This window comes from Heterocephalus glaber, unplaced genomic scaffold (assembly GCF_053883595.1).
Source record: "Heterocephalus glaber isolate CG9 unplaced genomic scaffold, H.glaber_assembly_v1.0 deba00001465, whole genome shotgun sequence".
NCBI classification, from domain to species: domain Eukaryota; kingdom Metazoa; phylum Chordata; class Mammalia; order Rodentia; family Bathyergidae; genus Heterocephalus; species Heterocephalus glaber.
The window spans coordinates 13296809-13313024 of NW_028258312.1; positions in this window are offsets into that span (position 1 = coordinate 13296809).

Sequence of the window (16216 nt, forward strand, 5' to 3'; positions counted from 1 at the left end):
TGCACAGTATTTAATGTGAATAAAACATCTTTATTATACATTTTCTTTGAGCAATACTTCTTTCTCTACACATAGTATGAAATATGTTATTTTATTTTCTGCTGCTAATTTTTTCTGCTCAACATATGTGAGCATTTTGGTTAGAATAGCATTTAGCGAAAAATACATTTTATATGGCTTTAAACTTGTCAAACATCTGTACACACCATCACACACTGACACACACTGTCACACACATGGGATTTTGTTACTTTCTCTAGGATTAAAATGGGTTCATCAAGGCTTTTTAGGGCAAGGTCTTTTTCATCATTCTCACGTCAAGTCTCACAGTCTAGAAATATACTTGCTTAAAGATGACACATTATGTGATGAATGAAAGATGATCAAAAGGTGAGTAAAATAATATATTTCTGATAAAATCTCAGTAATAACAAAAAAATGATTGTTTAATTCTGATTCTACATCTTACAGAGATGTAGAGACATTATTACACAATTGAAATACCACCCTTAATTTTTTTATTTTGACAGAAAGTGAAATGTGGAATAAGTAGCTATTTGTATATCTCTATGTTTCATTTCACATTTTAAATTTTGTAGCACTATAGTTGTAGTACCTGGTAATTTCTGTAAAACTCTTTGTAAAATACTTTATTCACAGTTTAAATGGTGTAGTGAAAAATCGCATTGATGTTGGTCAATGAATTAAACTTTTGAACTTTTCAATTTATATCAGGATATGTGCAAGGCCAAAACCATCACTGTGTGTCCACCTGAGGTATATAAGCAGCTCATGAAACATTACTTTATTTGTTTCAGTCTTAAGCTACCAAAACAATTCAAGTGAATTACTGAAACATCATCAATTCTCTTATAATCTATACTGAATCAAGTTTTCAAATTTTTTCATGAACATTTTATTTGCTTCTAGCATTGTTGTATTTCTTAAGGATAAATGGGAGGTAGAAAGTGGTTGAAATTTCTTTGCTCAAAAATCTAAAGAAAGTCTTTTTTTAGCCATGCTAAGAAATGAAAATAATAAAGGCTTTCTAACTTTTTCTGTGTTATTCCTTTTATCTTTCTCTTAATTTCTGGTCTATGTTCACTCACATCCAAAGAAGCCCTCTTGAATCCACTCCTTAAAGCCTGTCTTAATCCCAGTTACCTAGAAGTTTGCTTCCTTAGTCCATTGCTTGTGCCATATCATTAGATTTTGTTCTTTACTACTAAATTGTGATAAAAAATTTTCTCTTCCTAGAAATAAAGATGCATGCCTTATACATGTTTGAATGAACAGATCTTAGCTCTTTGTTGGCTTTGAAAGCTTGGTTATTTTATCATTCATTTTACAGCTTATTTTTTTTAAAGAAGTAGTAACAAAAAATTAAATGACTTTTTAACTAACCCTTTAAACTTAAGGCCTGGTTAACTTATTATTTTCAATTTTATACCTGAAACTAACACTGGATTTTTTTTATTATGGGAGTCTTCCAATCATATTCATTTTTCCACTGAAAATAGAACTGTCTCTGAGAGTTGGAGACAAGGAGGAAGATACTTGATTAAAAAGTTTATTCAGTGCTAGGCATCATTGCTACTTGCCTAATGTTACTGAAAAGGAAATGGCTATTGGGAAGGGACATAGAATATCAATTTTGTCAAAAATTATGTCAGAAAGACAGATTAAATAGTCTTGGCTTGTAGCACAATAATCTTTACTTTACCTTTCTACAATCACATATATTTTCATCTAGGAACTCTAAGTCAGTTTTTCAAAATTAAAAGTAAAGTTTTACAATTAAGATTTGGTAGTACTGGTCTTTCATTTTTCTTTTACTCAACAAATTATTTCAGCATATAACTAATGAGTTTCTACTATATTCTAGGCGTAGTTTTTATGCATGAGAAATGCAGAAGAGTAAAACCCTAATTGCAGGAAATGTATATACAACTGGAAGGATCTTTTAACTTACCCTTAGTACTTTTTGCATTATCATTTGCATCATCTTCAATGGAACAGCCTAAATGTATTTGTTGTTTAGGAAAACAGATGAACAATATTAAAAATGAGAAGTCTGGCACTAAATTGTCCATTCAATTTAGTCTGTGATTCTTATTGACTGAATGTCCATAAGTTAATTTCTTACTCTCTCTGTGCATCATTTTTCTCATTTCTGGCATTAAGTGAGATTCTGATATTAAGTGAGATTATTTGAGAATTAGATAATACATCCAACAAATGTTAGATCAATGTCTGAGCTGTAATGAGAATTCTTAATTATTTTCTTTATCACAATCTTTTAAAAATTCTTCTTGTTGTTATTCCCCCACTGTCATAGGTCTTTATAAATTATTTATTTCTATCATTTTTGTGTGTGTGTGTGTGTGTGTGTGTGTGTGTGTGTCCCTCAGGATCAAACCCAGACCCTGGAACATCTTAAACAAATGTATAATTGAAATCCAAAACGTTTACATACTTAACATTTTGAGTTACATTGTATGTTATTTGTTGCTATAATTTAATAATCACTATTTCCTTTCATCAGCCTAGTTTGGATTTACTTATCATTTGCCAACATCTTAAGGTGTAAACTAAGAGCACTGATTTAAGAATTTTCTTCTCTACTAATAAAAGGCACTAAGTGCTACACATTTCTTCTTTTGTACTACTGATGTGAAATAATGAAAATTCTAATTTGAAAAAAATTCTGTGTAAATAATTTTTAATTTTATTTAGATTTTTAACTTTTTATTTAATTTGTTGTTTAATTTCCAAGTATTTGTAGATTTTACGTCTGTCTATATTTTATTAATTTATAATTTAATTCAATTATAGTTAGTAGATACATTTTGTATCCCTTTTGAGTCACGTTAAATCAATCAAGACTTGTTTTATGCTTTATTTGATAAATATTCCTTGTGTTCTTGAAAAGACTGTATATTTTTCTTCTATAAGTCAGTTAATTTAGGTTTGTTGGTTGTTGGTTAAAATGTTTTGTATCTGTACTGATTTTTCATTCTATAATTATTGAGAGAGGGATATTTAAATTGCAAAATAACATTGTGGAATGGGCAATTTCTCCCCATCTTGCTGATCTTCCCTCTTTCTTTCCATGATTAGGCTGACATTTAATATAGTAACAATTTAAATGCTTATTTCAGAGGAGGCAATGCTTCTGATTTTATCAGCAACAGTTTCTGGAGTCATTTTTCCTGCTCTGTGAGCAAACTATGTTCTACTTTTAACGATCATTCAGTTCAACATCTGACCAAAAATATATAACGAGAGAATAATATTTTTGTCTGATTGAGTGTGACATTAACTTCGTTTAATATAGCTAATTCAAAGTTATCTGATCTCAAATCTTTATTTTAAATATTCTTGACTATTATATAGAGTCAAGCTAGATATGATTATAAAAATGCTTTATAAAAATTAATTTTTCAGTGGATACAAATGACACTCCTGGCTTGGTTCCCTGAGTTGTTTCTTCTTCTATTACTTATTACTTATTAAGAATCCAAGGGGCCGGGGATTTAGTTCAGTGGTTCTGGCGCCTACCTAGCAAGCACAAAGTCCTGAGTTCGATCCCTGGTACAAAACAAAAAAAAAAATCCAAATTTTTTGCTCTAACACTGCTCTACTGCTAAAGTAAAAGAAAATATGCAGTTTCCATTTTACCTTCATTTTATGGACACTCTTCTTCCTCCATAAAGTTTAAGCAAAATGCCTAGTGATAAACTATCACTCTGCAACCTTAAGAAAAGTTAATATACCCTATATTAGACGACATTGTGGCAACTTGTCATATAACTGAGGAGAGTGAGCATAAGATAATCTGATTGTATTTATACCATCCATCTGAATTCCTCAGAAGTACATACATATTTATTATATTTATATATTTCTTGTACATACATATATATTTATACACATACACAAATGCCTGTGTATGTAAGTAAAATAGCTTATATTCATCTCCACAATTATAGATACAGGGGCGGATACAAATATTGCTATATGCACTTAATTATCTTCACAATTTGAGAGAATTATTTCAGTGTGCAATCTTTACAGGTGAACTTCCCAACAATTGGTAACTCTCATTAGAAAAGTCATTTCTATTATTTTCTATTTGCTTTTCTTTTTGCAACACTGGGAATAGAACCCAGGACCTCATGCATGGTAGACAAGTGATCTACCACTGAGTTACATCCTCAGCCCTCAGTTCATCTTCAGCCCTTTTAAAGGTGAATAATTTAGCTATTTCAAGAAAAATATTCTTTCATACCACCAAGAATTATATTTCTTCAGCATAGGAATAGTCTGTGGACCATTACTTCTTTCTTTATATTGCCAGAATTCTAATGTTTTGAACTGTGTCTGTTATGCAGCAGATTTATCCTGTTTGCAAAATTACTCTGGAGAATCTTTCCTTTTCTTACACAAGGAAGGCACTTGATCTTATACAGCTTAAATAATTTTTCTGCTCCCTTCCTTGAGACTTCTAGGAAAACAAACAATGCTATAGTTTTATTTAACTTTAGAATATGAAAGGTAATAACCCTTCTGCTACACATATAAACCTATCTTGCTGTTGTACAATAGAGAGGTATAATTCTCAGTACTCCATGAAATTTTTTCCAGCAAAAGGAAGAGAATAATTTTATTCAGTAAATGCTGGTGAGACTGGCTTTGTTCCCTGTCTGATACGCATCTTCCACTTATTCCCTAATCATAATCCAAATAATGTCTTAAACCTGATGTATTCACTAAAGAGTAAACCTACATTTCTCATTTTCCTTTTTGCTTGTGGATATTTTCTTCTTTCATCTTAAAAATTTAAGGAAGATATCTTATGATGCCAGTGCGCACTCATGCTGGACACATAAGGAGAAGACTAATATGTTGCTGAGTTTTTAATATGATGAGTTTTGGGCTAACATATATTGATTTATGTTTTATTATTTATCAGTTCTTTGTGTGGACCTGAGCTCATTGCTTCACCACTATGGCAGAGCTTACTGACATTCTTATTACAGTGGTCATGAATATTTTGACTTTTGTAGCCATTCTTGGTTATACTAGGTTAAACATTAAAAAAAGGTATTGGTTCATATAAGGAAGTTAAGAAGAAGATAAACAATATGGAGTCTGCCTGAGTTGCTCTGAAATAGGTTTTATGTGTTTCATCATCAGGCTGATAATGAGGAAATTACAGGTATTCCAGATCATGAATATTCACACTTATATTTCAAAGGTATAAAGAATAAAAATTTGCTTCCAAAGCTTGTCTCGAAAGAAAGAAGGCAGCATCCTCAGTAAACATTCTGTAGTACTGCTTTACATAGCAATGATTTACTTTTGTTGTTGTAATAGAATGTACTTTTGGTAGTAGAAATGAACTTTTTAAGCAGAGCACAGCATGGATCTAAAAATAAGATTTTACTCCACACTTAAACACCTCAGAATTCTCCCTTATGCATCGATGAATTAATCATTTAATCACTATTGCATGACCTAATGTATGCCACACTGTCAACTGGACAAAATTCTGAGATTTTTGTTCATTAAAATAAAGATGATCATTTCAGATAGCTGAATCCTTCCAAGTTAGAGATAAAATCCATCATGTCACTGTCCCTAGGGGGAAAAATAAGAACAACAATGCTAATATTACAAGGGGAATGAAAAAGAACTTCAATTAGAGAGCCCCGCTTATCTGTGCATTCTAATTATAGACAATATATATGTACATAGATTCAAATATTAAAAGTCAAAATTATGCTCCTGGTTTTTTCTTCATTTTATTTCAAGAAAACACAGAGGATAAGTAGGCAGATTTTAGACGACTATTTCCAGGACATGTAGTAAAATTAATAGATTATAATTAAATTTTGCATTTTCTAATTTTAAAATGATAACACATGATAACCCTGAAATATTGCAATATCTTGAAGTGACTAATGAATTAATAAAGACTCTGGCATATAGTCAGCATATATTCAGTGTTAGCTTTTCCATTTTGGAAATTGATCATTTGTGTAAGCAATTAAGCAGCATAATCCTACTCACTTAGGAGGCAGCCTAATTTAGAATAGTATCAGAAATTTTAACTTTGTTTGAAATTTGTATATAGACTCTTGATAGGTGATGTGGTAACAAAACTTTTCAAATAGGGAAACGTTGAATTAAACACATTAATTATAAGAACTTCCATAACCTTAATGGACAAATATTTATAATAAAAATATGTGGGATAATGGATCAGGTGCAATGTATTCCTAAATTACTTGACTGTTTTTTTCTTTTTCTTCATAGTACAAGAATTACTTTGCCATTAAACTTGAGTTATGCAGAAGTCTGTTTCGGAAGCACTTTACAACCTATAATCTACACTCTTATTAATGGAATTAATTTCTCTCTCCTACTTTTACTCCTACTGTTGACCAAATTTAGTCAATCACAATTGTTATACTTCATCTGTTTACCTTTGTGTTTCATTTTGACTACTGGCACTTGGATTAGCACAGTTATTCCATGGTATCATACACCATTCTACTCCGTTGTCCCCACCACTTATGTTTGTGTGCTTTCTTTAAAACAAGGTACAGATATTTCTGCAGCTACTTCCTGCCCTTGTAGGTACAACTCAAATGCTATTTTAAATGAAATTTTGTAAATAATACTTGTTAAAATAGCTTCTGTATAATTCCAATTCCTCTGTAAGTCTATTGCTACAATAACCAACTATGTTGATTTTTGTAATATATATAATCAGGTTGGTTACAAAATTTTAGGTTGTCTTAAAAACAGGAGTAGACATTAGTATAGTTTAGCAAATATTCTCAACTTTTCTTCTGGGTCCGATGGTAAAGTATCTCTTCACTGATCCATGGAATTTGATGTTATTTGAGTTAGTCAATAAAACATGAATAGACGATGGATGTATTATCCTGGGAGAAAGCCTTAGGAGTGAATGAATGGCTCACCAGTATGTTGCTTGATTTCTTCAATACCAACTGGGAATATTTCACGTAGCCATCTTAACCCAAGAGAATAAACACATGGAAATGAGCCCCTAAATTCATTTAATGATGATGTAATAGGAGATGAAAATATACTTTTCTTGGGATTTTGGGCCTATCTGATATCATGTCACAATCAATTAATTCATTTAATATTTAAAATTTGCATTCTGTTTCTAATATAACATAATTTATTCAACTGCCAATTTGCATCACCATAATTATTCTGTTTGGGGTTAAGTAGAATAGTATTTGTCCTAAATATTTCAAATTCACAAAACAAAAAATTTTTGTATGTCTTATTAATTTTATTGACACATTTTAGATATACATAATGTTAACATTCATCATTGGGAATTTGTACCTGTACTTGATATATCTTGCTTCTTGTTTATTTTTTCCCATTTCCCTTTCCTCCTTCCAAACCCTCTTCCCTTCCTTATTTACAAATGCCTTGTTTCCACTTTTTCTTCTATTTTTTTTTCTTTTTTTAAATTCAAATTAATAATGCCTGAAATTCCAGGCACCAAAACTTCTTTAAAAGAAATTTTTGTTCCTAAACTTAAACGCTGATTAATATAGACAGTACACTGAAAACCAACTGAGGAGACTTAATGTTTGAAGCAGATGCTTTAAACTTAAAGGCAGGAAATCTGCTGTGATTCAGTATTTTCCTGATCAGCCAAAATGCCATTTGCAAGACAAGTCTCATTACAGAAGATGATCCTCTGTACTGAAAAGTGAAAAAGGAGCAAGCTAATAAAATGAGAAAATGCTAGTACCTGAATATGTTTTAAATTTAATTCATCTCTCAAAATATAAAATATATGTGAAGAAAAGGAACAAAAATTTATGCTTGTAAAAAACTTCAGAGAATTCTTGTGCTGTAAAATGCATCCTCCTAAACTTCCAGCTCATTTTATTTCATATAAAAAGCTAGATGACTGGAATACAAGATCAACATAAAATGCTTTGTGGATTGGCTTTTTATTAACTCAGAGGCTGCTTTTTTCCATTTGAATGTAGTAAGCCGAATGGGGACATCCAGATATCCGAAGAAAAAAAAAAATCTCTTGATGCTATTTTTTTCCTTAATTCACTCTATTTTCTACGAAAGACCTGCCATTTATAATTCCTACATAAAATTTTTTGCTCCTGTAACCTACATACCATCAGCTTCAAATCAAATAGCTCTCATCAGCAAATGCCTTCATCCTTGGTGGCAAATTTCTTTCCAAACCACCTCTTGATTGGCTTAATGGAAGGTGAATGATAGGTATCTGTTGCCTTCCATCTGAGAGATGAAAAGCTAAAAGTACTCCTAAAATTAACAAAATGCCTTCCTTCAGAGCTTAGCTCCAAACACCTTAAGAGATTGTATCTGCCACTATCCCAATTTACACATTACATAAATCTCTATCTACAATAGCTTTTTAACCAGAAAGACATTAGAACAATTCCATTTAACAGCAGGAAAGGTGACCAGTTGTGATTAATAATTTTCTTACTCAATTTCTTTGTTAGAGCAAGAAAATTGTTCAAATTCATCTTTGCCTTTTACCTTGATGTTTATTACAGCAGATGAGTTTTCCCTCCAGGCAGCCACTGTGTTATTGCTCTTTTCCTACTAAACTCATTTTGAATTGCAGCTGTGTTAATCATTTTTTCTTTTTCTTTCCTTTTCTTTCCTTCTTTCTATTCTTTGCTGCCCTCCTGTTCTCTCTCAGTATTTCACATAAGGTGTGATTTGGGGGGGGGTTCACATTTTATATATCAAAATCTCAATCAGGTATAAGATTATGAACCATTAATTATTAATCAGTTCATTTTTAAGAATTTGAATTTAACCTTAATATGTCTGTACTTTTGGGTTTAAATTGTAATCTGAAGCAAGTGAAATGTCTTTAATTGTGTGTGTAACAGACCTTTATAGAATTCCAATGAGATATTTGTGATCTCAAGAATGAGTAAATATTTCTACTTTGTAAGCTTATTTATTAATACTGAAGAGATAAGGCAAGTAGACATTTATTTGAGGTAAAAGACAATGGTTTCTTCTGTTCTACATTGTTCTGCAGTTGTTAAAATATTCACTAAATTAATGTTCTGAAATTTTAAAAGAACTAATTGCTTTGCCACAATTATAATTCTCAAGTATCTAAAATAACATTTCTGGTACTTTTGTTCACTTTTCTCATGAAATAATAGAGAGACATGGGGAAAGTTTTTACAAACCATGTACCAATGAAAATCAACAATATCCAAGAAAACCAAAAATTTTTAAGATAATATATATGCTATTTATTTGAATAAAGACTAATAATGTGAGTTTTGAATATAATCAAAACTGTTTTGCTTGCTACTTGTAAAGGAATGCTAAAGAAGAGTATGCTCAAAAATTTGACCTAATATTTTAAAAATTTATCTTCTAAAGGAAATATTTCTATGTATCTGTGTAACACATGGTTTGTAAAAAGAGATTTATTGCATCTTAAAATAAATATGTGCCATTTAGGAAAATACTGAACAAAATAAAAAATGAAACTGAACTAAGTATCAAGTGAAATCTCTTTATTTTCAAATACTCAAACATAGTTTTTGATAGCAGTACCTAGATATAGATGAATATTATATAATACAATAATAGAAAATTGGATTATAGTTGCCTATAAATAAAGAAAGCCTCGGGTATATTATATTCCTTTGTAAAACAAAAAAGAATTTGAAGGAACAAGAAATGTGTATGTGTAGCTATAACTCTAAAATGTGAAAAGTAAAAATAACATGACATTCGATTTCGCTGAGTTAATGTTTCAAATTCAGTTATATCTATACATTTTCTGTTATAAAATAGAGATTGTGGAAGCGATATTGCATATATATTCGCTAATGCTATAATATCACTTTTACACTGACAGTTTGGACAACATATGTTTGTACTTAATAGTCATCACAATTAATGCTAAATAACTCAATATACAATATCTGTTCTCTTTTGTTGTGTTTCAGTGTACAGGTATACATGATTATTTCCATTTGCAAGGTTTTGGTAAGTTTATCAGAAAATGTAATGCTATTGATTATTTTTGTTTTTCACCTCAAAAATGCAGTGCCATGTTAGGACTTTGGAAAAAAATTTGTATCTTAAAATACTTTTTTCTCCTACTTATTATGACATTCTATCAAAGATTTATAAATATAGTGGAAATTTTTGTCCATTGATCAACAAAGTACCTTGAAGGGAGGTATTATTATATTCTATTTGTTTTAATGGATTTTTTTCATGCTGTCCAATTTAATTCTTTTTGATATTGTTTTTTACAATAGGCTTTATTAGAGTAATCTGTCTTTCTTTTCTTTTCTCTCTCTCTCTTTCTTTCTTTCTTTCTTTCTTTCTTTCTTTCTTTCTTTCTTTCTTTCCTTCTTCCTTATTTTTGTTCACAACGTTTATAACTTGTTATTCATCTCCCCGAAGGGGGACAACTTGGGGGTTTTAAAAATTTGCTTCAATATTTTTACTCATTCAACTATATTATGTCTTCTATAATTTTGTTATTTTATGGCATATTTTCTTTAAAAACATTTTCTGCAAGCTTCTGCATGTAACAAGTTGATTTTTCCTTTGACAGATTATCTTACATTAACTGATGTCCATTTCCCCGAGATATATATAATTTTAGGTTCCTTTCCAATCCTTGTTAATATTTGAAAGGGGTCAACTATTTAATATGAAATAGCTTAGGAATGATAGGGTAGTGAAGAGAAAGATTTGCATTGGTTTTCTCAAATGTATTCTTAGCTAATTCATTACTTCTGTGGCCCTTTGTGCAGACCTGCCAATCACATTGGTGCTTCATGAGTCAGTGTGAATCCATTCAAATCTTGCATCATAGACACTGTAAGTCAGTGATACCTTCTCTTTGCTCATTTTGACAGGAGTCTTGATGGTTTACTACTGTGTGAAAATCTCAGCTGCAGAAATTGGAAGAGGATGGGAATACTTTAGTGCTTGATTCAACTCTCATCTGCTGATTTATGGTATTAATTTAAATCTTTACAGCCCAATTTTTAAATTTTATTTCTCTGAATTTGAGATAGAATACACGTTATGTTTTTATTGTCTGACAAATACATTAATACATTAACATTTCAAATGTTTTAGAGTTATAAGAAAATAAGGTAAGAATTCTAGTTGATATGTAGAATTACTTTTTAATTACTTGTATTGGTACACTTAAGGTATAAAATATAATAACATTCATCATTGGAAATTTGCATCTTTACATAATCCATCTTATTTCTTATTTTTTCCCCATTCCCCTGCCCTCCCTTCAAAACCTCCACCTTTACCTATCTACAAAGACTTTATTTCTATTTTTCCTTTCTCTCATATTAATTCCATTCCCATCCTTCTTTTCCCCTGTCCCTCCCACTTCCTCCTCTCCTTTGCATTTTTCTTCCTATTTCACATCATCCATTATATCTTTTACTCCTTATTTACACTTTCAGTTTCTCAAACTAGAGAAACTATTCAGTATTTAGACGTGTGTCTTATTTATTTCACTTAAGAGTATTGCCTAGATGTGCATCCATTTAGGAATATACGTCACTAGTTTCTCATTCTTTATGGATGAGTAGTACTCCATTGTATAAAAACCCACATTTTCTTTATCCTGAGGATTTTTGGTTCCTTCCTCGAAGATGAGGTGGCTTAGTGTGTCTGAAGTTGTTTCTCCATCTTCTAATCTGTTCCTCTGGTCCTCAGGTCTGTTTCTTTGCCAGTGCCATGCTGTTTTTATCACAGTGGCTTTGTAGTATAGTTTCAAGCAGGGGGTTGTGATATCCCCTACCTACTCTTTATTGCCTAGAATTGCTTTTGCTATTCTGGGTCTCTTCTTGTTCCAAATGAATTTTTGGATTGTTTTCTAAAGGTCTGTGAAGTATGGTGCTGGGATTTCAATTGGGATTGCATTCAATCGATATAGCAGTTTTGGAAGTATGGTCATTTTCACTATGCTGATTCTTCCTACCCAGGAGCAAGAGATGTCTTTACATTTTCTGATGTCCTCTTCAATCTCTTTTCTCAGAGTGCTATAGTTTAAAGAGAAGAGATCTTTGATTTCTTTTGTTAGATTGATTCCTAGGTATTTTACTTTTTTTGGATGCCATTGTGAAAGAATTGATTGACCCATTACTCTCTCAGTGAGTCTGTTTTTCATGTAGAGGAAAGGTATTGATTTTTGGGTGTTGACCTTGTAACCAGCTACTTTACTGAATTTGGTAATTAAGTCTAGAAGACTTTTGGTGGAGTTCTTGGGGTCTTCTATATACAGTATCATGTCATCTGTAAATAATGACAATTTGACGTCTTCATTTCCTATCTTTATTCCTTTTATTTCTTTCTCTTTTCTAATTGTTGTGTCTAATGTTTCCAAGACTGTATTGGACAGGAGTGGTGATAGTGGACATCACTGACTTGTTTCTGATTTTAGTGTGAGGGATTTCAGTTTTTGGCCATTTAGTATAATATAGACTGTTGGTTTATCAGATTGAGGCAGAGGCCATTTATTCCAATTTTTGGAGAGTTTTTATCATAAATGCATGTTGGATTTTGTCAAATTTTTTTTTTGCATCTATTAAGATGATCATGTGGTTTTTGTCCCTGGCTGTATTGATATAGTGTATTACATTGAGTGATTTGTGTGTGTTGAACCATCCTTGCATCCCTGGGATGAATCCCACTTGTTCAGGGTATATGATCTTCTTAATGATCTTCTGCATTCTACTTGGCAGTATCTTATTAAGGATTTTTGCATCTATGTTCATTAGTGAGATTGGCCTATAGTTCTCTTTTTCAGTTGGGTCTTTCTCTGCTTTGGGCATCAAGGTGATGCTTGCTTCCAGGAATCAATTCAGGAGTATTGTTTCCCTTTCAATTTCACTGCAGAGTTTAAACAGTAGTGGCAGTAGTTCCTCTCTAAATGTCTTATGGAATTCATCAGTGAAGCCATCAAGACCTGGGCTTTTGTTAGTTGGTAAGTTTTTAATTTCATTTTCAACTTCATTGCTTGATATTGGGTTGTTTAGAATTTTTAGATCATCTTTATTCAACTGTAGTAATTCACATGTGTCTAGGAATCTGTCCATTTCTTCTGTATTTTCCATCTTATTGGAGTAGAGGTTCTCGAAGTCGGTAATGATGATCCTCTGGATTTCTTCTGGGTCCGTTATAATTTCACCATTTTCATTCCTAGTTGCATGGATTTGGGCCTTTTATTTCCTTTTTTTGATAAGGTTAGATATGCATTTATTTTGTTTATTCTTATGAAGAACCAACTAGTAGCTTTATTGATTTTTTTATTGCTCCATTGCATTGATTTCTGCCCTAATCTTTATAATTTCCTCCCTTGTATGAGCTTTATGTTTGTCCTGCTCTTCTTTTTGTAGAAGCTAGAGGTTCAGCATCAGGTTGTGTACTTGAGCTGGCTCTGTTTCCCTAATCTGAGTATTCACTGCTATAAATTTGTCTCATGAGACTGCTTTCATTGTGTCCCATAAATTCCAAAATGTTGTATTGTCATTTAATTGTAGGAATTGTCTGGTGTCTTCTTTAATTTCCTCTGTGACCCATTGGTTATTCAGAAATGTGTTGTTCTGTTTCCATGTTTTTATGAAATTCTTGCAGTTTCTTTTGCTTTTGATCTCCAATTTCATTGCACTATGGTCTGATAATATACAGGGGATAACTTCAATTCCTTTGCACTTAATTAAACATGTTCTATGAGTGGGTATGTGATCTATTTTGGAGAATGACCCATGTTCAGCTGAAAAGCATGTGTATTCTGATTTTGTTAGCTGGAACACTCTGTAAACAGTTTTTAAGTTTATTTGTTCAAGAGTTTCATTGAGTTCTAGTATTTCATTATTTATTTTTGTCTAGTTGATGTATCTATTTGTGACAGTGGGGTATTGAGGTTTGCCACTACTATTGTATTAGTCCTTATATAATTTTTCATGTCCATTCATATTTGTCTTATATAGTTGGGCACACTAGTGTTTCGTCCATAGATATTTATGATTGTCATCTCTTCATCTTGGATTGTTCCCTTTAAATGGATGTAGTATCCTTCTTTGTCTCTCTTAATCAGTGTTGATTTGAAATCCACTTGATCTCCAAAGAGGTAGCTACTCCTGCTTTTTGGTGGGGGCTCCTATCACATTGAGTATTGTTTTCCACTCTTTAACTTTTAGTCTATGAGTTTTCTTAAATTAATTGTGTTTCTTGTATGCAGCATATTGTTGGATCTTCCTTCTTGACACATTGTGCCAGTCTATTTCTTTTGATTGGTGAATTGAGACCATTAACATCGATGGTTATAATTGATATGTATTGACTTATTGTCATGATGTTTTCTTTTTGTTGTATTCTCCCCCTTTGTCTTTAATTTCTTGTTGAACCTGATAGATTCATTCTGCTGGGCTTCCTGGAGTTGTGATCCTCATTGTCTTTTCCTAGGATATTGTTTAAAATTTTTTGAGTGCTGGTTTGGTGTTCACGAAGGTCCTAAGGTGCTCTTTGTCATGAAAGTATCCTATTACTCCATCAATTTTGAAGGATAGTTTTGCAGGGTACATCAATCTGGTTTGGAGGTTATTTTCCTTTAGGGCTTGAAATTTGTCTCTTCAAGCTCCTCTTGCCTTGTGGGTTTGTGTTGAGAAGTCTGCTGTGATTCTGATGGGCTTTTCTTTGTATATGATTTGTTTCTTTTCTCTAACTGCTTGTAGAATTTTATTCTTCTGTCGGGTTTCTGGAAACTTAAGTATTATAGGCCTATGTATAAATTATTTTTATCACAGCTAGTTGGAGTCCAATATGCCTCACTTATCTCTGCGTCAAGTTCTTTTCCCCCAATTGGGAAGTTTTCCTCCCTTACTTCTGTCAACAGTATTTTTATGTCATCTGAGCTATCTCCTATTTCTTCATTGACTCTGATCAGTCTGATGTTATTCTTCTTTGTATTGGCTAGCAGCTGCTGGATTGATTTCTCATGCTCTCTTACTGTTTTCAAGAAATTTTTCTCTTCCTAGTCACTAAATGCAATCCTATCTTCTATATCTGAAATTCTGTCCTTGCATTGGCTCATTCTACTGCAAAAACTTTCAATGGAGTTTTTAATCTCCTGGAAATCAGTTTTTTGGTTTCCATTTTTTTCCTGTGTTGGGATTCCATCATGTTCCTCAGGTCCTCTATTTTTTTTTTTAATCTATGTAAGCTCTAGATTTATTAATCATGTCTTGTACTATGGGCACAATCTCTGCTGTTATCTGAGAAATTATTTCTGATTTCTTTTTTCCAGGTCCTCTTTCCTTGCCAGTTCAGGTAGTCCAGATGATTGAGTATCAGATTGTTCCATCTCATTGCCCTTTGGGGTTGCCTTAGATGACCTGAAAGTCTGGTTCTGAAACTTGTTTATGTGTCTTCTCATTTCAACAGATGCAGCCTGATGTGATTTTGTTGAAGCTACTTTGCTCACCCAGTGATTTTCAGTTTTCAGCAAGCCACCAAACAGCCTTTACTCTTGTGGTCCCCAGTACACCAATTCCTGGGTTCAGAGTGGTGGCATTCTGGATTCCTTAGCTGATCTGTTGTCTGAACAGGCTTCTGGCTGGGGCCCTTGCACACTTGTGATAGTATCTAGGTGTGCCTCTTGCTGGGTCCCCTACGTAGTTTTTGTCTGGGAGGACCTTTGGATGGTGGCTGTGCACCCCAGTTCCTGTTCATCCAGGTTTCTGACTAGAGTCTCCATGCACTTATCAGTGGTATCAGGGCAAACCTCTGGCTGTTGCTTGTGTGCCTGTGTAGCTCTTTTCCAGGTGGTTTCTTGGCTGTGGCCAATGGTATGGAGGGCCTCTGGCTGAAGCTTGTGGGTCTGTGGAGCTCTTTTGTGGGCAGGCCTCTGTTTTGGGGGTGGAGCCCTGGGTAGAATTCACCTGCACCCACGCTGGTCTAGACCACACAGCTGCTCCCTGGGATGTGCACACACTTACCGATGGAATGGCAGGCCTCTGGATATGTGGAATTATTCACAACAGGGACATATCTATTACATGGTATGAATTATCCTGGATATTGACAATTTTAGATAAAATTCTAAATTCTTCTTTTCTTCTACAGATAGAATGTTTCT